Source organism: Pseudoliparis swirei, chromosome 7 (genome assembly GCF_029220125.1).
Source record: "Pseudoliparis swirei isolate HS2019 ecotype Mariana Trench chromosome 7, NWPU_hadal_v1, whole genome shotgun sequence".
NCBI lineage: Eukaryota > Metazoa > Chordata > Actinopteri > Perciformes > Liparidae > Pseudoliparis > Pseudoliparis swirei.
Window position 1 is genome coordinate 27790476 of NC_079394.1, and position 25705 is coordinate 27816180.

A 25705-nucleotide genomic window follows, 5' to 3' on the forward strand; every position below is an offset into this window, starting at 1 on the left:
AAACTTATTACGAATAACCATGTTTCTAAATAAAATGTTTGAATTGCAACTTTATTCTCTATTTAGGTGAATGTTACTCAACTATACCTTTACATAATAGTTATATGATATATTAGCTCTATGGAGTGGAGATGGTCAGCTGCTTCAGGTTCCTCGGGGTCAACATCAGCAACGACCTCACCTGGTCTGCTCACACAGACAAGGTGGTCAAAGCGGCCCGGAAGCGCCTCTTCTTCCTGAGGAGACTGAAGAAGTTTGGCATGGATTCAGTCATCCTCACCAATTTCTACAGATGCACAATAGAAAGCATCCTGACTGGGTGCATCACAGTGTGGGAGCTGCACAGCCAAGGACCGCAAGGCCCTACGTCGTGTGGTCAAGACTGCGGAGTTCATCATCGGTAGGGAGCTCCCAGCCCTGCAGGACACATACCGTACACGATGCCTCAGGAAGACTGGCAGGATCCTAAAGGACTGCCATCATCAGCCTTCAGACTGTTCACCCCGCTGCCTTCTGGAAGGCGGTACCGTAGCATCCGGTCTCGCACACAGAGACTGGAGAACAGTTTCTTCCCGAGAGCCATCAGGCTGCTAAATGGACACTGACACACGATCGACACTTTTGCACTCGACACTTTACACTCGTCACTTTACATACACTGTCACTTTCAGCCTTGTACTTACACTTACACTTTCTATTGCACTACCTGCTTTCACTACCTGCTACTCCCATTTGTCTGTAGTTTAGTTATTATGTGTATTACATGTTAGTATTATATTCAGAGTTCTTGTACAGTGTGTATGTCATGTTATATTATGTTCGGCTATTGATAGTTGTTGTGTGGTGCCTTGTCCTAAGAATTTCAGTGCCCAGTCTGACCCTGTGTCATTCTGTGTATCTGACAATAAAAGACTTGACTTGACTATATTTAGCATAGCACACTTTAAGTGCCAGACAGCCACTAGATTTTAGACTGCATGTCTGATTTATGTTGCACTGAGTATTCATGTGATTTTGTATCTGCTTGTGTGATTACAGATGCTGTCAGAAAGAATCACTCAACACATGCGTCCACTGACGACCAGGTTCTTAAGCACGCCATTCGGTGGTTCAACCTGGCAGCAGACCGGGGTAGCTCCAGGAGGCGTGCTACTGTAGACGTCCCCCACACTGAACAGACTTAAAATATGTCTTTTTTAAATGTGTGTGTATATAATTTTGTCCTTTCAAATAAAAAACTGTTTGACATTATTTACGTTTGCATTTTGTTGTTGTTGCATTGATGCATATTTGTTAGCTTGATCTGGGCCAAATGAGCCGCTTTATGGAAGGGTCAATATTTTATGAATATCTGCGTAATATTGGTGGATACGGGGCGGATCCGCCCCGTATCCGCCAATATTACGCAGCGCGCATCTGTTCCGGATCCGGCGCGCTGTGCATTTAGCCGCCGATCCGGACCCGTTTTGCGGAGCCTTCCCGGAGTCTACGGCGGATTTGGGGCGGATCTGGAACAGAGTCAGTTTGCTATCTGGGCAGCCACGTATCGCCCTCCTCGCTGGTCTGATACGGATCTGTATCGCCCTCTTACGTCATTTTCAAAATGAGCGATATTGATAGACATCAACCCAAGAGCAGTGGTCCTCAAACTAAGGCCCGCGGGCCGGATACGGCCGCCTCCACATTTGGCCCGGCCCTCTGAACCAGAGAGGCCTTATGATTTGTTTTCAGTCTGGCCACGAAAATCCTAGACTAGCCCCTGTTAAATAGAACAGAATAAGAATTCTCTCTCTCTCTCTCTTCTCTCTTCTCTCTCTCTCTCTCTCTTCTCTAAACATAACTAACGTCAGTAAACAGCTGGATGAGGAGTTTTTGTTTGTTTATTTTTTTAGGAAACGTCGGACCAGTTGTGACGTCATGTTTTCAGCAGCGTAATGTTGTGGTTGATTTATCACAAAACAACGTCAGGGGACAAACACCGTCAGGACCTGTGTGTCTGGTGCTGCGCGTCAGAGGAGAAGGAGGTGCAGCCGTTCGGTGGCGCGAGGAGCACTGCGGGGAGGAGGAAGTGGAGGAGGAGGAGGGAGGGAGGGGGGGGCTCGTGAGCGTCGCGGAGCGTGTCTAGGCAAAGTTCTCACAAGAACTCAATGCCCCGTCGGATATTAAAACACATTTGGGGGGACTTGATGACAGAAAGAGTAACTTTTATTATTAAATACGGATGAATAAAAAAAAATTGTCTCCAGCAAAAAGGGCACTTTACTCATCCAGGGCAAAGGGGAGGAGCTTGAGCACCACGAGGGCTCTACCTGTGCACGTGCCTCATGGTACATATAGTATACTCATCAATACTCTCTGTGTCTCTCTCAGTTACATTCTGTAGGTGAAGGACAGGGGGCCCCTGACCCTGTGGCCCCTGGCTCTGTCCCATAGGCCTGTTCAGTAATCCATCAGCAGCATGAAGCCAGACAAGTGTCATGATTGTATATCAGGTATAATTAAAATCCTTGAGGTCCAGTTAGAGAGAGTTTCCTCACTAAAGGTCAGAACATCAATGTCAGATATGCGCTCTATGATTTTATGCCATATGCATTGAAGTAGCCAACAGTTGTATTAACGTGTGTATGTAGTAAACAACTGACTGTCAAGTTAAAGTGTCACACCGCGGGTTGTCTTGTCTTGGGTTTTTTTCTTGTAACTTCCTGTTTTATTTTGAAGTCTAACTCCCCCTCTCGTTTCAGGTCACTTGCTCTTCCTCATGTGTCACCGGTGTGACGGTCCCCCCTGACCCCTGATGGTCTCCACCTGACCCCTGACGGTCCCCACCGACCCCTGACCCCTGATGGTCCCACCTGACCCCTGATGGTCTCCCCTGACCCCTGACCCCTGATGGTCCCCCTGACCCCTGATGGTCTCCACCTGACCCCTGATGGTCTCCCCTGACCCCTGACCCCTGACGGTCTCCCCTGACCCCTGATGGTCTCCCCTGACCCCTGACCCCTGATGGTCCCCCCTGACCCCTGATGGTCTCCACCTGTTCCCCAGGACCCTCATGTGCTCATAGTCTGCGTCTCCCCTTTGTCTGGGGCCAAAGTGTTTGGCCCTTGGCCCTCAGCCCTTTGCCACAGCCAGAGTCACGGTTTCCCTGAGTATCTTCACTCCATGTGAGTTGTTTTCTGTTTCCTCCTTGAGAGACTTTTCCTTTGTAAAGTTTCTAGTTTAGCTTAGCTTTGTTTTATTTGTCAGCCATTTTGCTGTCCTCCCGTTTGGAGAGACTTTGTGTTTTAGATTAGCCCGAGTATATTTAGTGAGCTCTTTTCCAGAGCCCTTTTATTTGTCTCTCCTCAAAGAGGTTCGGATTTCAATAAAGTGGGCTTATACGTTCTCTCCTCTGCATCTGAGTCCTCATTTTAGTCCAGGCCGGACATAAATAAAGAGAACTAAATATAATAACATCTACAACATATTTATTATTACAGATTTTCAACTGAACTCGATAAATTATGAATAATAAATACTCTAATAATACATACATTATCTTCTCATATTTAAAGTAAAATAAAGGCCGGATTTAAAACAAATCTTTTGAAAAATGTGATTTAAAATAAAGGACTTAATTTTACAATAAAATATTGAACTGAATTGTCCTGCAGCTTTAAATTCAGTTTCTTCAGGCGTCAAGCGATGTCAATCAAAAGAGCCAAGATATTATATTCTTGTTCTCTGAAAGGAGAAATGTGTGCAGGGACTCCATCTGGTTATGAAACCATTTGTTTCAGCTCATTTCTCTCTGTTCACATCAGTGATCATCAGTTAATTCATGTTACATTAAGATCATATTGGGCTCTTATCTTTATTTATAATTCAGTGAACCCACCTCAGAGTCTCCAGGCTACAACGTGGACTCTCCAGAAAACCAGTCAGCAGCTTCACTCCTGAATCCTGCAGCTCGTTTCCACTCAGATTCAGTTCTTTGAGACTGGAGGGGTTTGACTTCAGAGCTGATCCCAGAGAAGAACAGCCTTCCTCTGTGATCCCACACCTTGACAGACTGTAAACACACAAAACAACACACAGAGTTTATTATATCAATACATAATGAATCATTTTTGACATCATGAACACGAGTGGCTTTCACTTTGGTTTCATCTTCTTCAGTAAACAGACATTTAGTTAAAATCACATCAGTGAAAGAAGAAAAGATGACAGAAACAATCTGTTCATCATCCAATCAGATGAGTTCATGTTTTAATGTGAACTCCACTTCACAAGGTTTCCTGCAGCTGGTAGCAAACCTGACCCTCTGGCCCCTGGCTCTGTGGGCCCTGACCCTGTGGCCCCTGGCCCTGTGGCCCCTGGCTCTGTCCCATAGGCCTGTTCAGTAATCCATCAGCAGCATGAGGCCAGACAAGTTGTCCATGTCGTGCTTGTAGAGGACGACGTGCAACGAGGCAGCTGATGTGAAGTGGAACATGTCACCAGGAAATGAAACACTTGATGGATCAATACGTAGATCCATCAACCAGTTATTGATTAAACATGAAGGTGCTACACTAGCAGCAGACAGTGAACCCACCTCAGAGTCTCCAGGCTACAACGTGGACTCTCCAGAAAACCAGTCAGCAGCTTCACTCCTGAATCCTGCAGCTCGTTTCCACTCAGATTCAGTTCTTTGAGACTGGAGGGGTTTGACTTCAGAGCTGATCCCAGAGAAGAACAGCCTTCCTCTGTGATCCCACACCATGACAGACTGTAAACACACAAAACAACACACAGAGTTTATTATATCAATACATAATGAATCATTTTTGACATCATGAACACGAGTGGCTTTCACTTTGGTTTCATCTTCTTCTGTAAACAGACATTTAGTTAAAATCCCGTCAGTGAAAGAAGAAGAAAAGATGACAGAAACAATCTGTTCATCATCCAATCAGATGAGTTCATGTTTTAATGTGAACTCCACTTCACAAGGTTTCCTGCAGCTGGTAGCAGACGTGTAGAAGCAGCTTACGGCCGGAGGATTCATGACTTCAGAGAGAAGATGAACCTGATCACAAGGATCACAACAAGTTTCATTTCAACACTTATTTCATTTAAATGGATACATGTTTGGTTCTTTATGTGTGAATAAATAACTCTTTTTATGAGGAACATTGACTCACTCAAGTATATATATATATATATATATATTAGGGCTGGGCAACGATTAACATTTTTAATCGCGATTAATCGCATGATTTCCCTAATTAATCACGATTAATCACATTTGTATATGCAAAATCCAATAATTAATTCAAAAGTAGTGTATAGCGCACTTCTATTTTAAATGTTCTGCCATATGAATGAAAGTGCCATTACATTTGTTGTCCCTGTTAGAGTGAGACACCAGAAAACACTTTCAGTGCAGTTTGTCAATTCCTAGAACTTGACACTTATTTTAAATGTTCTGCCATATGAACTAAAGTGAAAGAGAGGACACTTCGTCTGGGGGGGGGGGGGGGTGCTGAGATTAAACATCTCTCTTGTTCTGCATGTTTTGTGATATACATGCCTAAAAGGTGCCTAATATTTCTAGACTGAAATAATATCGGCATTATAATTATTATAACTGAGGATTTTTTCGTTGCCTATTTTGTGGAGCCCCCTCAGGACGTGGTGCCTCACAGCGCGTAGTGCGCTATGGGAGCGGCGGCGCTGGTCGTAGTTTATAGCACAAACAACAATGAACTAGTGGAGGCGGCAAGGTGCTCCGTGTTGCCAGATTGGAGATGGTGAAGTATCGTACCAAAGGCTCAAAATGGTTGTATTTGGAGGATAATTATCGCAGTGGCGGGCCGTCAGGGCCAGCAAGGCCTTCTCTGCTGGCCTAAACATCATCAGAATATATATTTTTTTCTAAATATATTTCCCCACAAATATGGATTCAATTATTTCCCAGAGTAAGAGTTATTCTCTTAATTTCATAGCGTTCCTCTTGGTTGCACTGCTGCCAGCCCCAGGTTGAGATTTGGAGGGCTGGTCTTTATCTTAGATCTTTTAGCCAATCATATTCAGCCATCGTGTGTTGTCAGGGGGCTAACATCTGCACTTAGGCCTGCAGAATCAACATTGCGGGCGCTGGTAGCTTAAAGTGAATGGGAATGAACATTTTGTGTCAACCAATCAGCTTTAGAGTTGGCTCCTGTAGGCCTTCTAGCAGGCCCCGGAACTGGCACAGGAGCCAGCTAGCAGGCGTAGTGCTGCACGTCTTTTGATTGGATTACCAATATTGAGAGGCGGGGCCTATGGGCAGGTACTCAGAACTAGGAAACTGAATTTGATAAACGAAATAATTTGCGTACTACTAAGCTGTTTGTTCAACCCACAATGGCGGAAGGAGGAGAAGATATCGATTTGGTCAAGGATATAATTATAAGGCCATTCTCAACAAACTTTAAGACCGACGCTGACGCTACAAAGCCCGTCACAGGCGGGGAAGAGGCTCGCTCGCCACTTTCAAAGTTCCAACTACGAGCGCTATCAATGGCTCAGGCTCTGAGAAGCTCTGCACACTGGACTGCTGGGAATGCCTGTTGCAAGTGATCGATTTGGTGTTTGGAGCCACACTGGCTTTGCAAACTTGAGTTGTCTAACCAAGGCAGCAACGAGACACCAAAGGTACGGCTCGGCGCTTACAAGCATCGGTGCTTTGAAAACTTTTGGGGACACGGAGCGGATCTACAGAGCAACGGAGCTGCACAATGAACAGGTGAAGAACAAGAGGGACATATTGAAAAGACTCATTAATTGTGTGATGTGTTTGGGTAAACAGGAACTTTCATCTTCATCATCACGGTGAAAATGCTCTGGTGACAATGCGCTGTTTAGTGAACACACTGTCAAAAAAAGTTGGACTTAAAGCTAAAAGTTTGTGGACCAGAAATGGATAGAAGAAGAATATTAATATCACTCTGTTGCACTCGACTATGTTCTTGCCTATTAGTTGAACTGTACTGTATTGTATTGTACTCTTCCCCTGCAATTCTCTGAAGAGAAATGCCAATTTCAAGGTGACGTAACGCCTGGTTATACTGCGTCTCTGTCTACCTGTATCGTGTCTAGAGCCATGGCGTCATAATGATGTAATGAGAGGTGGATTAATTCGGGTGGGACTGTGTAGGACCTCACTGAAGGCCCCAGGCCCACGGCACGCCACTGAATTATCATGTATCTGGCAACCCTGAGATCGGTCGACCAATGACTGTTCTCTATTCTGTCAGCTCACGCAAGAAGGTGGAACGTAAGGGAGATACCATTTCCACAACTTGTAAGGGGTAAATACTAGTTTATGAAAACCCAGAGAAACACAAATATCCGACGAAGCAAAATCCCAAGTTTGAAATCTTATTTTAACTTCGAGCACAAGGAGCGGATTCTTCTCTCTCAGGTTAAAACACACGAACCCTCCCCGACGAAAAACTGTATGAAACCAGTGAAAACGAACTGAATTGATTTATTTACTGAGCCAGAGAAGGTAAGCGGTGATTTCCCGGCGAGCACTCGGACTACCTGTATGCTCGGGCCCCCGTGCCGGCGAACACCCATTATCTGCCCTCTGCCCTACTCACCGAGGCACTCCACCTGTTTATCGGGGCAATCGAAGCCCGTAATCTGGCCGTCCTTTTCCCTGGAAAAGGAACCGTCCATTTAACGCGGTACCGATCGATTCTCAGAGTTTTGGTCGTTCCGGAGAGGAGGAAATCCTTTAAAACTAAAAGTACTTCACGCCAGGCGTTTTAAAGGCAGTTAGCATGGAGTAAATAAATCAGTGCGCAATAGGTTGAAGAGTACCTAGCTCGTTGGAATAACCCGCTTGGCGAGAGCGTACATTTCTACACTCGTCCCCCGTCTAAAACCCAGCTTAACCCTAAAAATGCGTTATTGGCACACAGAGAAAGTCGAGCTGAGCTGATCCCTTGGTGCGATAAAGGCTCAGGAACTGAAGGGACGAAAAAAGGCACAAAACTCTCCTAGTACTTGTAATTAATAGTTTAATTACAAAACTTTAAACACAAGCCGATGAGTTAGGCTCCCCGCTCGGAGATAGCCGTCGCTAGGCATGTGTGTTTAAATAACTAACCGTGAATGAACAGAGTGAGCGTATCACCATTTATTCCGACTAACGTGTGTGGGTGTGATTGGATATAGTGACGCCGTTCTAACCAGACTGCGGCTGTAACAATTACTCTAAACACTATCGGGGTCGAAATCCTTCTGGGATTTCCCCTCAAACATATTCCAAGAGGTGTGCGTGGGATCACAGCCTTTTTATTTGGAAGAGATGTGCGCGGTCTGAGCGGAGGCTGAGAGGAGAAAAAAGGGGCCGGACGACATCGTCACCACGGCTGGAAGTGACGTCCCACTCCCACCGCAGCTGGACCGTTCGGACACTGGTCTCCCTCTTCCATTATTGTGCATATTGATGTGCAGGGTGGCGCGAATAATACTGTAATAACGGCAGTGTTGTTTTGACCCTCATGATGGCGCGGCTGTGTCCAGTCGCCGTCGCGGCAGCTCCGCGGAGATTGTGCGCTCTTTTAATTTTTGTGTTTATTTTTAATATTTTCTTTGCCATACACACATCGGCACTAACAACATACGACCGCAGCACACTTTTGGACATAAACTTTTGCGCAAAACAAGGGTTTTTGTCCACTTTTTCCATCGAACCAGCGTGGCCGGCAGAGATCGTACAAGCGAACCACAACAACAACAGTGGAGCCGCTACTACGGGAGACGAAAACATCGAGGGAAACGGAGCGAATTGAACAGACTGAGAGTTCAAGCCCACCGTCCACCTCTGCCCAGCATCCTTCTTGCTAACGTCCAGTCTCTGGAAAATAAGATGGATGATTTTAGGGCAAGGATCAGATTCCAACGGGACATGCGGGATTGTAACATCTTTTGTCTAACGGAAACATGGCTGACCCCGCTGGTGCCGGATCGAGTCATATGCCCAAACGAGTCCTTCTCTGTTTTCCGTGCAGACAGAACGGAAGAGTCTGGTAAATCTAAGGGTGGAGGGGTTTGCTTCATGACAAACAACATGTGGTGTGACCCCAAGAACATTAAGACTCTTTCTCGTTCCTGCTCGCCGAACCTGGAACATCTGACGATCTCATGCCGTCCATTCTACCTTCCCCGGGAGTTCAGCTCGGTCATCACCACAGCCGTCTACATTCCACCACAAGCGGACACCGACGTAGCACTATCGGAGCTACATGATGTGTTATGTCGGCATCAGAACAAGTATCCCGACGCGGCTGTGGTGGTGGCTGGGGACTTTAATAGGGCAAACCTAAAAAAAGTCATGCCGAACTTTCACCAGCACATTACGTGTGCTACCAGAGGGGAAAGAACGTTGGACCACTGCTATACGCCATTCAAGAGAGGCTACAAGGCTGTCTCTCTCCTCCGTCGCAAATCAGACCATGCCGCCATTTTTCTGCTTCCAGAGTATAAACAAAGGATCGCGCGGGAAGCGGTAGTGACGAGGGACGTAAAGCGGTGGACTGACCAATCAGAGGCTGAGCTACAGGACGCTCTTCGTGTCGTCGACTGGGACATGATCCAATCCAGTTCCAGTGACGTCAGCGAGTTTACGGAAGTGGCTATGAGCCTCATAGCAACGCTAACGGACACCATCGTCCCCACGGTAAAAGTTAGGGTCTTTCCTAATCAAAAGCCGTGGGTTGATAGATCCATCCGTGAAGCTGTGAACGCCCGTACTGCTGCCTATAACTCCGGTCTTGTATCCGGCAACATGGACGAGTACAAGGCAGCGGTCTATGGACTGAGGAGGGCGGTGAAGAAGGCCAAGAGGAGGTACCGAGACAGAGTGGAAACACAGATGGAGCAGCGCGACACCAGGCGCCTATGGCAGGGGCTACGGACTATCACGAACTACCAGAGCAGACCCCGCGCAATGGTGAGTGCCGACGCATCCCTAGCGGACGACCTGAACACATTTTATGCACGGTTTGAGGCTAGCAACAACAGCGCTAGCTCGCCGGCTAACAACAACACCGTTAGCGTAGCCGAGGTGAGTTCTACCGCTGGGGATGAACACACACTCTCTGTGACCGAGCACAGTGTGAGGAGGGCTCTGCTGAGGGTGAACACCAGGAAAGCTGCAGGTCCAGATGGCATATCTGGGCGAGTACTGAAGACCTGTGCTAACCAGCTAGCTCCAGTGTTCACCACAATATTCAACCTCTCCCTGGCTGAGTCCGTGGTCCCCGCCTGCTTCAAGAGATCCACTATTGTCCCTGTGCCCAAGAATGCTTCTCCGGCATGTATGAATGACTACCGACCGGTGGCCCTCACCTCGGTGGTCATGAAATGCTTTGAGAGGCTGATAAAGGACTACATCTGCGCCTTCCTCCCTTCCTCCATGGACCCGCTGCAGTTTGCTTATCGCCCAAACAGATCTACAGATGATGCTGTCTCCCAGGTACTGCACACCACACTCTCTCATCTGGACAGCCAGAGGGGGGGCTATGTGAGACTGCTGTTCATTGATTATAGTTCAGCTTTCAACACCATAGTCCCCTCCAGACTGGCTGGCAAGCTGATTGAGCTGGGACTGAACACCCCCCTGTGTGCTTGGATCCTGGACTTCCTGACCGCCAGGCCACAGGTGGTCAGGGTGGGCAGACACACCTCCAAACCCCTCACCCTGAACACAGGATCCCCAGGGTTGCGTCCTCAGCCCCCTACTGTACTCCCTGTACACACATGACTGTGTGGCCAGGTTCAGCTCCAACACCATCATCAAGTTTGCGGATGACACAGTGGTGGTGGGCCTGATCTCCGACAACGACGAGAAGGACTACCTGGAGGAAGTTGCTGATCTGTCACTCTGGTGCCAGGACAACAGCCTCATCATGAATGTCACCAAAACCAAGGAGCTGATTGTGGACTTTAGGAGGGCACAACAACAGAGGACGTACTCACCACTGGGGATTAACGGACTACTGTGGAGAGGGTGAGCGGTATAAATACCTGGGAGTCCACATCACCGAGGATCTGACATGGTCAACAAACACAGACACTCTGGTGAGAAAGGCAAGGCAGCGCCTCTACCACCTCAGGCAGCTGAGGAAATTTAAAGTTTCCCAGAGGATCCTTCAGTCCTTCTACTCTGGAGCTGTAGAGAGCGTCCTGACAGGAAGCATCACAGCCTGGTTTGGCAACTGCTCCGCTCAGGACAGGAAGGCTCTGCAGAGAGTAGTGCTCGGCTGAGCGCACTATTGAACTACACTCCCACCCTGCAGGACTTGTACACCAGGAGGTGCAGAACCAGAGCCGGCAGGATCATGAAGGATCCTCACCACCCCAACAACAGACTGTTTCAGCTGCTGCGGTCAGGCAGGCGCCTCCGTAGTCACGCTGCAAGAACAGAGAGACTGAGACGGAGTTTCTTTCCTCAGGCCATCAGGATTGTGAACTCCGACCTCACCAGGACCCCCACATAGACCCACACAACTGCCCCTCTTAGGCACACACACACACACACACACACACACACACTTACTGTAAATATTGTGGTTTTTTTATTGTAAATAGTGTGTACTTGTTGCCCTTGCACATTCCTGCTGAGCTTTGCCACTTTCATTTCACTGCACACCCTGTGTGTGTATGTGACAAATAAAACATCTTGAATCTTGAATCTTGAATCTTGACCATCTATGATAAATCTGGCAGTGTTGGATAAACAACCCTTGTGCTCCCCCAGGACATGTGGTGATAAATATCTGACTAAATCCCTATAGGAGGCTGCAGTGTGTTACATGCTGGAGCTTTGTTTTCATTGTTTCCCCCCCCTCTTCCCAAACAGGCTGTTGTCAAATGCATCATGCCTCATCCTCACGATATCACCGAATATATCAGTTTATGGACACTCGGACGTCCTAGTTATACAGGAAAATATACCAGTAACCTAGAATAGGATAACATATCCTTCTTTTATTTCCAAAGCGAGTGGGACTACCTTGAACAGGTGTGATCCTTGTGAGTGTTCGATTGAACACACATTATTGACTTTAATTTAGTTGATAGCTTACATTAAAATTACCGATTGAGTTTGAGTTGATTTATTGAATTTGATTTGATTGATAATTTTTATTTAAAATTACCGATTGACTTTGATTTGATTAATTGACTTTGATTTGATTTATTGACTTTATTCCTATGAAGTGTTTTTGTTCAGGTTGATCCATTGAGTGCAAATTACATTTTTGACCGTTTTAATCAGTTGCGACATAACTACTACCGTTCAAAATAAAACTGACAGATCGTGAAATTAAATAAAATGAGACACTAATAAAAAGAACAAGCCGGTGCGCAGGCACGGCACAGACAGCTGAAGTAAATGCCATTTTGGAAGGCCTCTTAGCAGCTAAGAAGAACAACGTTTCTAAACCAAGACTTGTAACGGACAGAGATTACTGTCACAAAACAGGTACTCAGGAATTGGAGTACTGGAAACAAAGAGATTTTACAAATGTAAAAGGCGAACCACTCGCCCACGCGCATTTGTGGAGTCGGATAGCAGAAATAACTCGTTCTATATACCTAGATTGGAATCATGTTAATAGTCACACCGACGTTAGAGATTACGATCATGAAGGTAATAGACAAGTTAACCTAATGGCCCAGACACGACTCAAGGTGGCCAAACTCTCCCTGATATTTCCACCGGGATGGAAGGGAGAAGACGCATTCACTGAGGTGCCACCTGACGATGCCTATCGAGTGGTCACTGAAGTGCACGAAGGACTAGGGCATGTGGGTCATGAGAAGATTCTAAAGGTTTTGAAACATGATCTTCATCCCTGCTCTGAACACACACACAACACAGGTCAGATCACGATGTCAGCAATGTGCCATGGTAGATGGGTTTAAGAAAGCTACGCCGTAGCGACTTAAGTCGAATGGCAAGTCCTTATCTCATCAATCCTGAACCTGAACTTGACATCGGTGACCTGACCACACACACAACACAAGCCATGTGGACGCTCAGCTGCTCGGGGGACTAAACTTGGGAAGGCGAAAGCCTGAGTAACCTGAAATTGTTTCTCAAAGGCAGCCAAACCCCCTGTGGGTTTGGCCAGAGAGGGCCTCCCCTCCTGTCGCATGATTTTTTGGTGGGCCCTGCGTTACCACGTTTGGCCTAAGAACAGTAATGGGGCGTTATGTTGTAACGACTCAATAATAACTTTGATAGACGATTTAAGGACGAGCCTCCTATTTTTCTTTGATACTTTTATTCTGTTTTGTTTATTGTTTTGACCTCACAGGATATTTCTGGTGGCGGAAATATCTGATACCTGTTCTGATTATGGTGATATTGGGGGCCATAGTTGGTCTGCTGCATAAATTAGGTTTGTTACTCTTAGCCCGATACATCACGGCTAAAATTCTGAAGGGGATATGTTATGTCATCAAACACACCATTATCATACTGTTCCGTGTGTTAAAATATTGCGTAGTGGCTCTAGCAAGTGCACTACATTCAACAGGTGCGAGCCCGAGGAATCGGCTCGTGCAGACCAGGGGTAGATCTCCGAAGGTGAGATTTGCACCTGGTACTAAATAGACAGGTAGGAGAGCGCCTCCCACAAATGTTCCTTAAGAACAGGACGAGGGGCGCAAGGAGAAGGAGAGAGGGTGTTAGGGGAACGGCGGTTCTCTTAAACAGGATCTCCTGACGACAGTTAAAACAACAATTTTTTGACAGGTTTTAAAGACATTTTTAACGAACTGACTGATCGACTGAATGTGTGGACTTTTTTTTTTTATATCACTTTTTAGCCAGTTAATGGTAAATGTTTAGACGGGGTAACTCTTTTGTTTTGAATTTTGGGGACGGGTGACCCGTTGACCTTTTATCTTTTTGTTTCTCTCACAGGGTGACCTTGTCACCTGGTGGGAGTTTACTTTTGCGCCCGTTTGACCTTTTATCATTTTTGTTTCTCTCACAGGATGACCTTGTCACCTGGGGGGAGTTTACTTTTGAACCAGTGCATGTCCCGCTATATTTTTCTTTTTGTTAGTTTTTCCATCACATTTCACATTATGTCGTTGAATAGAATTTCAGTAAATCATTGATGCTGGCGCGGCTATCTAATAGGAGAGCACCGTGAATTGGAAGTCGCGTACAGAATCATTTGTTCGCGCCAAACCTGGCCGTAAAAGGGCCCTGACTGTTTAAATGTTTCATTTTAATTTTGAAATTTGAAATTGTAATTTTTAATATTTTAAATTTTTTATTATTTTAATTTTTAATATTTTAATATTTTATTATTATTTCAACAACAAAAAAACAACAACAAAAATTTCTTCAAATTTTTATTTTTTATTTTAATTTTATTAAACGTAAAAAAAATTTTTAAAAAAAGATTATATATATTCATTAGTCCAACAGAAGGTTTCTATAACTAGCTTTCTGTTTTTCTTTGATATACGAATGTTTGATTTTAATTTTTAATATTTTAATTTCTTTATTATTTTAAATTTTAATATTTAAATTTTTTAATTATTTTAATTTTTAATATTTTAATTTTTTACGATTATTTCCATTTTATATAAAAAAATAAAAAAAATAAAAAACATGCATTAAGTAGTCCAACAGAAGGTTTCTATAACTAGCTTTCTGCTTTTCTTTGATATATTCTTTATTATTAGCTTTTGTGTTTATTGTTTTAACTTCACATCACCCATCGGTACTTTGACAAGTTCACACCCTCCGCCCAGAATGGGAGCACCATGAATCCCAATGTCAAGCAGGTCCAGGTCTGTTCGCGTCATCCACACAGCGAAGCCTGGATCTGAAAGATCGAGAGAGAAGCCCTGCATGTGCATCCTGTGACCAGAACCAGTGATCCGTCTTCCTGAAGACCGAGCAGCGCATGCAGTGACGTTCCGACCTCTACCTGGGGATCAAGACAGACTGTCACGGATCCCACCAAGGCCAAAGGCGTTTCGAGAATCCCCAGAGCTGACCTGCCTCTTGGAAGCAGAGCCCACGGACGTGGCACTACCAGGACCGCAGGGGAGCAGCAGAGATCGAGCAGTATGAGGCTCCATACGGGGGGCCCGACGCTGACAACCAAGGTCAACACGACGACAGTGTGGGCTCCACCCACATTGTTTTTCCACAAGCAGAACCGGGGCAGACACGTCCTGGTGCTGACCTTTTCGAACTGAACTGTTCGACCGGGGGGACTCAACTGTAATTCGTACAGAGGGGTCACCCGAAGGGACTCAACTGTAATTAGTACAGAGGGTTCGATGAAGAGACCCGGCTGTACATTGCACAGCGGGTCAGGACAGTTTGTCTACGAACAGAATATTGGACTTGATGGCTAATCATAACTCATAGACATTTGGCGGTCCTGATTTCTGGACTATGTGGATTATATGGTGACAACGATGCGAAAGAGACACTGGGACGATGGAGGAGTACCAAGGTGATTGAGCATGAGTAACATGTGAAGAAAAAAAGAAAAAAAAACTGGGTGATATGACTTGTATTGAGGTATTCATTTTATGTTACTGATTTCAAGGTTTTCAATGCTTTATGTTGTATTTTGTTTTTTTATGAACATGTAGGGGTTTTAGTTGAGGCATAATTCAGGTTGTGATGTTAAGTATCTGTGGCTAATCCGAGAGAGGGTGTGAGGAGTAGTCGGGTTAACACAGATAACTGATAATAAGGGAAACAGATTAAGTACCATTTGCATAAAAGTAATTGGAATGTTAAAGAGGCTTGGTTTATCAAAATTCACAAGAGAGGGTGTTAGAAGTGGGACAAATAAATGCGAATTTTTCTGGGATTAGCGAGAATAGACCAGGCCGGGAAAAGTGAATGCGGAATGTGAGTAATAAAACAGATCAAAGGGGACCCCAGTTCCATTAGACTACAACAACAGGAAAGCAACAAGGCGTCCATCAGGCCGGCCGACAGGGAGAGTGGCTGTAAGATCAAATGAAAGCATCGAGGCCATCGCTGGGACGATAAGCAGAGGGCCAGGTGTGACAGAACACGGGTCCTGAGTGGTCATCTTTGGCGTTTACAACCGGTGACCCTCTGTCTGAACTCACTCAGGGGCCCCACGCCGACACCAGATGTAAACATTGCACCTCGGGTGATATTCAAATGAAGACCTGGTTGATTGGGTGTTCGGAGCCCATATCCGCACCATATGGGCCCAAGAGGATGTTACTGCGGAGTGAATAAACACAAACCTTAATTCATGTGTGTTAACCTGCCTGTAGATCAATGGTCTTTGATATGATAATGTAATATATGTCTCCCAATATGTTCTGTATCCTGACCCCCGGTTAGAGTGTGTTTGATGTCACTGGCATCGGGAAGTCTCACCAAGTCTGAAAGGATCATAAAGAGGGTACCCTAAGTGCCTGAGAGATAAGAGGAGACACCCAGAGACAGGTCACCGAGGTGACCGAGCTCATCTAAACCAGCGGAGACAACAGTCCCCCTCTTTGATGTGGGACAGAGAGTCTCTCCAGAACCTCTCAGGAAGAGAGGGGGGGGGGGGGATGAACCCCCCATCAGCACCCCAAAGAGGGACGGATATCCGGTAAAAGTGGGAGGAGCCGAGGGTATAAAGGTGACGAACAGGGAAAAGGAAAAAGGTTTTTTGGGAGAGTTTTTGAGAAAAAAGGGTTTTTTTCATATGTTGTGGTTTGCGTCAGGCGTCCGTGAAGAACTCACGGGCGCCTGACGTACTTTGTCTATTTTCCTGCTTTTATTCGGGCTGAAGAAAAAGAGAGTTTTTGAGTTCTTGTGACTTTTGCGTCAGGCTCCCGAGAGGGAACTCACTTATTATTGTACTTTGTTTATTTCTTTCTTCTTTTTTTGAATAAAATACTTGGCTGCCTTGCAGTCTTAAACTTTACATTCGGTTTGTGGACCTACTTTTTTGTGAGACCTATTTCTTAACCTGTCGACCCACCCGAGGAGACCAAAGGCGGAGACCCGAGAGCGGACCCCCGCCGCCCCCGAGGTGAGTCTGAGCGACATCTGCACGGCTACACCCACTGACCCCAGTTACTCAGGGCACATACTGATTCCTCACACACTGGTAACTGACATTTTGTACTAAAGAGATATCGCTGCAGCCGGTAGACCTCCGTCTCTCGGCCGAGCCGTGGTTGGTTCTGGGACCAAGAGAGGGACTCGTAACACAGAGTCCTCGTCATGAGTTTGTCCTAAGAATAAGAATATTAATAAGTGTCCCGCCAGCCGCTCTACGAGCCTTGTACCCTCAGAGCGGGCTGGGAGGAGACCAGATAATTGAATACACAGCGTTTCTCTCCGCGGAGATCGATCTGACATCATCTAGGGGTGTCGCGCGCCGAGCCAAACAGCAACCACTGTCGAGGTGCACGCGCATCATTCATCGGGCCCGAACGATCGCGGAATCATATAGAGGGAGTTACTGATCTCCGCCTCCTCTCCCCCTTAACTCGGTCTTCGCCCTCGCCGAGTTTCCTCTCCCCCTCGAAGCGTAAGGCGAGGATACCGTGACCGGGGCCGGTCGTCAGCAGAGAGGACGGGCATCGTGACCCGTGGACCCGCGTCCTCTCCAGTGCGACAGGTTAGCAGCGCGTGGCCGCTGCGCCTGGCGCCGCCGGCGTGCTTTTACGACAGTTTGCTACACGGCTGTCCTTAGAGCACGATTATTTCCCTCAATAAAGTACCCGGTGTGAGCCGACTCGCACCTCAAACCTTTCCCCCCCTCCTCTCCATCTCTCCTCTCCCGTCTCGTTCCCCCCCTCCTCTCCTCCCCCGGTTTCCCCTACACGAGAAGACTGCGGCGTGACTTTTCTTTCCGTCTCCCACCCGAGGCGACCGAATCGGTTCACGAACGCGTCTCTCTTAACACATCATCCAATCAGATGAGTTCATGTTTTAATGTGAACTCCACTTCACAAGGTTTCCTGCAGCTGGTAGCAGACGTGTAGAAGCAGCTTACGGCCGGAGGATTCATGACTTCAGAGAGAAGATGAACCTGATCACAAGGATCACAACAAGTTTCATTTCAACACTTATTTCATTTCAATGGATAAATGTTTGGTTCTTTATGTGTGAATAAATAACTCTTTTTATGAGGAACATTGACTCACTCAAGTTTATATATATATATATATTAATAAAGTATGGTACATATAGTATACTCATCAATACTCTGTGTATCTCTGAGTGACATTCTGTAGGTGAAGGACAGGGGGCCCCTGACCCTGTGGCCCCTGACCCTATGGCCCTTGACCCATTGGGCCTCTGACCATTTGGCCCCTGACCCTTTTAGCCCCTGACCCTGTGGCCCCTGACCCTTGGCCCCTGACCCTTTGGCCCCTGACCATGTGGCCCCTGACCCTTTGGCCCCTGACCCTGTGGCCCCTGACCCTTTGGCCCCTGACCCTTTTAGCCCCTGACCCTTTGGCCCCTGACCATGTGGCCCCTCACCCTTTGGCCCCTGACCCTTTAGCCTCTGACCCTGTGGCCCCTGACCATGTGGCCCCTGACCCTATAGCCCCTGACCCTGTGGCCCCTGACTCTCTGGCCCTTGACACTTTGGCCCTGATCCTCTGACCCTGACCCTTGGCCCCTGACCCTGTGGCCCCTGACCCTTGGCCCCTGACCCTGTGGCCCCTGGCTCTGTCCCATAGGCCTGTTCAGTAATCCATCAGCAGCATGAAGCCAGACAAGTGTCATGATTGTATATCAGGTATAATTAAAATCCTTGAGGTCCAGTTAGAGAGAGTTTCCTCACTAAAGGTCAGAACATCAATGTCAGATATGCGCTCTATGATTTTGTGCCATATGCATTGAAGTAGCCAACAGTTGTATTAACGTGTGTATGTAGTAAACAACTGACTGTCAAGTTAAATAAAGAAAACTAAACTGAATAACATCTACAACATATTTATTATTAACATTTTTCAATTGAACTCTATTTATTATGAATAATCCTCTAATAATAAATACATTATCTTCTCTTATTTAAAGTGAAATAAAGGTTGGATTTAAAACAGAAAGCTTTTGAAAAATGTGACTTTAAATAAAGGACTTCATTTTATAAAATATTGAACTGAATTGTCCTGCAGCTTTAAATTCAGTTTCTTCAGGCGTCAAGCGATGTCAATCAAAAGAGCCAAGATATTATATTCTTGTTCTCTGAAAGGAGAAATGTGTGTGCAGGGACTCCATCTGGTTATGAAACCATTTGTTTCAGCTCATTTCTCTCTGTTCACATCAGTGATCATCAGTTAATTCATGTTACATTAAGATCATATTGGGCTCTTATCTTTATTTATAATTCAGTGAACCCACCTCAGAGTCTCCAGGCTACAACGTGGACTCTCCAGAAAACCAGTCAGCAGCTTCACTCCTGAATCCTGCAGCTGGTTTCCTCTCAGATCCAGTTCTCTGAGACTGGAGGGGTTTGACTTCAGAGCTGATCCCAGAGAAGAACAGCCTTCCTCTGTGATCCCACAGTCTAACAGTCTGTAAACACAAAACAACACAGAGTTTATTATATCAATACACAATGAATCATTATTGACATCATGAACACGAGTGGCTTTCACTTTGGTTTCATCTTCTTCTGTAAACAGACATTTAGTTAAAATCACGTCAGTGAAAGAAGAAGAAAAGATGACAGAAACAATCTGTTCATCATCCAATCAGATGAGTTCATGTTTTAATGTGAACTCCACTTCACAAGGTTTCCTGCAGCTGGTAGCAGACGTGTAGAAGCAGCTTACGGCCGGAGGATTCATGACTTCAGAGAGAAGATGAACCTGATCACAAGGATCACAACAAGTTTCATTTCAACACTTATTTCATTTAAATGGATAAATGTTTGGTTCTTTATGTGTGAATAAATAACTCTTTTTATGAGGAACATTGACTCACTCAAGTATATATATATATATATATTAATAAAGTATGGTACATATAGTATACTCATCAATACTCTCTGTGTATCTCTGAGTGACATTCTGTAGGTGAAGGACAGGGGGCCCCTGACCCTGTGGCCCCTGACCCTATGGCCCTTGACCCATTGGGCCTCTGACCATTTGGCCCCTGACCCTTTGGGCCCCTGACCCTGTGGCCCCTGTGGCCCCTGACCCTGTGGCCCTGACCCTTTGGCCCCTGACCCTTTGGCCCCTGACCCTTGGCCCCTGACCCTTTGGCCCCTGGCTCTGTCCCATAGGCCTGTTCAGTAATCCATCAGCAGCATGAAGCCAGACAAGTGTCATGATTGTATATCAGGTATAATTAAAATCCTTGAGGTCCAGTTAGAGAGTTTCCTCACTAAAGGTCAGAACATCAATGTCAGATATGCGCTCTATGATTTTGTGCCATATGCATTGAAGTAGCCAACAGTTGTATTAACGTGTGTATGTAGTAAACAACTGACTGTCAAGTTAAAGTGTCACACCGCGGGGAGGTTTGTCTTGTCTTGGGTTTCTGTCTCGTAACTTCCTGTTTCATTTTGAAGTCTAACTCCCCCTCTCGTTTCAGGTCACTTGCTCTTCCTCATGTGTCACCGGTGTGATGGTCCCCCCTGACCCCTGACCCCTGACGGTCTCCCCTGACCCCTGATGGTCTCCCCTGACCCCTGATGGTCCCCCTGACCCCTGACGGTCTCCCCTGACCCCTGACCCCTGATGGTCTCCACCTGTTCCCCAGGACCCTCATGTGCTCATAGTCTGCGTCTCCCCTTTGTCTGGGGCCAAAGTGTTTGGCCCTTGGCCCTCAGCCCTTTGCCACAGCCAGAGTCACGGTTTCCCTGAGTATCTTCACTCCATGTGAGTTGTTTTCTGTTTCCTCCTTGAGAGAGACTTTTCCTTTGTAAAGTTTCTAGTTTAGCTTAGCTTTGTTTTATTTGTCAGCCGTTTTGCTGTCCTCCCGTTTGGAGAGACTTTGTGTTTTAGATTAGCCCGAGTATATTTAGTGAGCTCTTTTCCAGAGCCCTTTTATTTGTCTCTCCTCAAAGAGGTTCGGATTTCAATAAAGTGGGCTTATACGTTCTCTCCTCTGCATCTGAGTCCTCATTTTAGTCCAGGCCGGACATAAATAAAGAGAACTAAATATAATAACATCTACAACATATTTATTATTACAGATTTTCAACTGAACTGGATTAATTATGAATAATAAATACTCTAATAATAAATACATTATCTTCTCTTATTTAAAGTAAAATAAAGGCCGGATTTAAAACAAATCTTTTGAAAAATGTGATTTAAAATAAAGGACTTAATTTTACAATAAAATATTGAACTGAATTGTCCTGCAGCTTTAAATTCAGTTTCTTCAGGCGTCAAGCGATGTCAATCAAAAGAGCCAAGATATTATATTCTTGTTCTCTGAAAGGAGAAATGTGTGCAGGGACTCCATCTGGTTATGAAACCATTTGTTTCAGCTCATTTCTCTCTGTTCACATCAGTGATCATCAGTTAATTCATGTTACATTAAGATCATATTGGGCTCTTATCTTTATTTATAATTCAGTGAACCCACCTCAGAGTCTCCAGGCTACAACGTGGACTCTCCAGAAAACCAGTCAGCAGCTTCACTCCTGAATCCTGCAGCTGGTTTCCTCTCAGATCCAGTTCTCTGAGACTGGAGGGGTTTGACTTCAGAGCTGATCCCAGAGAAGAACAGCCTTCCTCTGTGATCCCACAGTATGACAGACTGTAAACACACAAAACAACACACAGAGTTTATTATATCAATACACAATGAATCATTATTGACATCATGAACACGAGTGGCTTTCACTTTGGTTTCATCTTCTTCTGTAAACAGACATTTAGTTAAAATCACGTCAGTGAAAGAAGAAGAAAAGATGACAGAAACAATCTGTTCATCATCCAATCAGATGAGTTCATGTTTTAATGTGAACTCCACTTCACAAGGTTTCCTGCAGCTGGTAGCAGACCTGACCCTCTGGCCCTTGACCTCTGACCCTTTGGCCCCTGACCCTTTGGCCCCCTGACCCTGTGGCCCCTGACCCTTTTGCCCTTAACCCTTTTAGCCCCTGACCCTGTGGCCCCTGGCTCTGTCCCATAGGCCTGTTCAGTAATCCATCAGCAGCATGAAGCCTAGGGATGGGCATCGAGAACCGGTTCTGTTTTAGAACCGGTTCCCAGTGAACCGATTGTTTGGGATCGTTAGCCAAATTCTTTAACGGTTCTGCTAACGGTCCTCTGTATGCTATGCATGCGCAAAACTTTTAGTTTCTTCAGACTGCAGCAAACATGGCAACGAGGCAGAAGCGCTCTAAAGTTTGGCTCTATTTCACAAGACAAAATGACAACTACGCCACTTGTAACGTGTGTCTAAAATCTATTTCGTCGAAGGGAGGAAATACAACTAATATGAAGAAGCATTTGAACACAGAGTGGAATTAAATGACAGGAATGTCATGTGTTCGATGCAGCAGCTCAGCTAACGTCGGCGCTTCATCTCTTTCTGTCCAAGGTAAACTCCTCAAAAGTGATCACAACCACTCACTGGGTGAAGCCATTTGCCTTTATTGTGTGGAGTCGATCAAGTTATCTTCTGTCCCTTCGTTTGAAGCACACATTTGAGCTCCGGCATTGGTCCCATTATCGATCACTTCACGTTTGGATTTAAAGTCCAGTTTTGAGAAATGTTTGATCGATTAATTAATTATTGAGGCGTGTGTTATCAGCAAACGTTCGCGTTATCGTGTTAACCCATTATTAAACTGAGCATATCGATTTTTAATCCATTATTAAACTTAGCATATAGCTAGCTTAGCTACAGAATCTTCCATTGTCAGCCTACATTGAGGCGAGGTAGTGTTTGCCTCCCCTCTTAAAGCAACACTATGTAACTTTTGGACCTTAAAATAACAGCTTGAAAAAAATTGTGCCGCTACAATGACTTTTAATATGACGATTTGCGTCTCCACTATTGCCAACGGGGGTCTGTGGGGAAATAACTCCGCTATGTAAGATTCTGGAGCGCCCGGTACATCCGGCGGATGTACTCGACCTGCTTTCTGGCAGTGATTGCGCTATGTCATATACTTCCAGTCCACGCTCGTAGCTACAGTATAAGGGTAGCTTTGCTATGTAGCTTTTGTTGTCAACAATATTGTATTCGATCACACGTACTACATTTGCAGTCCCCAAAACAAAAGTAATGACCATGACCCCCTCACTGGGTATTTACGACACTGAAATCGATATCTAAAAACCTGAACGGGGCGCCAAAAGGGAAAAGTTACATATTGTTGCTTTAATGTGGCTTTATGTCAGCTCAGCAAATTCAGCGATTTTGTTAGTGCCATTTGTTTCATTGTGTAAACCAGCTTTCACTATATAAATAATCTCCATTGCCATCCAATTTAGCTGATGACGTTCAGAGTCAGACCGGTTCAGAGGCTGGTCGTCTGTCTGGGTCACAGGCTACAGCACGTCTTGTCCACCTCCTCATATCTTTGTGTTCATCCTCCACCCCATCTGAGAGAGTGTTCTCCACGGCTGGAGACACAATAAGTCCTGAGAGATCGCGTATCCTCCCGGAGAAAGCAGACATGCTTATTTTTCTGCACAAGAATTGTTGATGATCCATACAATTGATGGTTGCACACTTGGTATTTGCCACTTAGTTTCATTTTTGGCAGCTCAGTTCATATACCCTTTAAAAAAAACTGTAATTTCTAGGAACATGTTTAAATTAAACAGAATACATTTTATTTAAGTTATGTAAGTTATATTTTAAGTTCAAGAGTAATATCGTATAAATGTTTTTGGTTATTTAAAAAAAGTAAATGTGTATGTATTCATACAGCATTATATAAAAGAAAATTAATGTGAATAAACCCGTTTGTGCTCTTTTTTCCACCCCTTGCCCAGAAGAATCGATAAGAGAATCGATAAGGAATCGAATCGATAAGCAGGAATCGATAAGGTATCGGAATCGTTAAAATCTTATCAATTCTCATCCCTAATGAAGCCAGACAAGTTGTCCATGTCGTGCTTGTAGAGGACGACATGCAACGAGGCAGCTGATGTGAAGTGGAACATGTCACCAGGAAATGAAACACTTGATGGATCAATACGTAGATCCATCAAACAGTTATTGATTAAACATGAAGGTGCTACACTAGCAGCAGACAGTGAACCCACCTCAGAGTCTCCAGGCTACAACGTGGACTCTCCAGAAAACCAGTCAGCAGCTTCACTCCTGAATCCTGCAGCTGGTTGATACTCAGATTCAGTTCTCTGAGACTGGAGGGGTTTGACTTCAGAGCTGATCCCAGAGAAGAACAGCCTTCCTCTGTGATCCCACAGCGTGACAGTCTGTAAACACACAAAACAACACACAGAGTTTATTATATCAATACACAATGAATCATTATTGACATCATGAACACGAGTGGCTTTCACTTTGGTTTCATCTTATCTCGTAAACAGACATTTAGTTAAAATCCCGTCAGTGAAAGAAGAAGAAAAGATGACAGAAACAATCTGTTCATCATCCAATCAGATGAGTTCATGTTTTAATGTGAACTCCACTTCACAAGGTTTCCTGCAGCTGGTAGCAGACGTGTAGAAGCAGCTTACGGCCGGAGGATTCATGACTTCAGAGAGAAGATGAACCTGATCACAAGGATCACAACAAGTTTCATTTCAACACTTATTTCATTTAAATGGATACATGTTTGGTTCTTTACGTGTGAATAAATAACTCTTTTTATGAGGAACATTGACTCACTCTAGTATATATATATATATAATATTAATAAAGTCAGTGGCGGGCCGTGGGCCTGGGGCCTGGGGGCCTGGGTCAGTGAGTCCTACACAGTCCCACCGAATTAATCCACCTCTTATTACTATCATTATGATGCCATGGCCTAGACCAGGGCTGCTCAATTCGATCGCCCCCGATCGTCCCGGGCGTAGTAGTATTGGATCGCATACATGACATTAAAAAAAATTGGCCCCATCATTTCTCTACAGCGCGTCTTTGTTCATTTATTAAACTAAACCGGCCTCTGATGTTGGCGTATCTACACACGATCACACAACAGCATGTCATTTCTCTATAAGCTCTCCGTCTGTAGAAGAAGCCGCGGCAGCAGCATCGAAACAAAAAAAAAAAAAAAAGTTAACTTTGTTCTAGTTTGTTGTTCTAAACAGGGCATTAAGGCACCAAAACGAATGATGATACTATAAACCACATAACTATAAAATGAAAATAAAAAAAAAAAACAAATAATTTTACGCTTGCCGACATTTTATTTTGTGCCAAACATACACATTGAATAAAAATAGAATGCATTGTATGCCTACTCAAAGACTGATTATTTGAACACAAAATCCATCCTTCTTTCTTTCCTCATTGTGGGTTGAAAAACAGCTTTGTAGTCCTTGATTAATTCCTTTATCAAATTCAGTTTCCTAGTTCTGAGGTTTTGCATCTACCTGCCCATAGACCCGCCTCATATTGGTAATCCAAAAAACGTGCGCCACGCCCGCCTCCGCCTTGCGCTGCTCCTGTACCAGTTCCGGGGCCTCGAGGGAGAAGGCCCTTGAGAGGAGCCTAAGAACTCTACTCAAAAGCTGATTGGTTGACACAACATCG

General features: G+C 45.2%; 1 pseudogene; it reads right to left on the bottom strand.

The window, feature by feature from the left end:
* The window catches only part of LOC130196330 (NACHT, LRR and PYD domains-containing protein 14-like), a 267022-nt pseudogene that overhangs the window by 222329 nt on the left and 18988 nt on the right, over positions 1-25705 (bottom strand).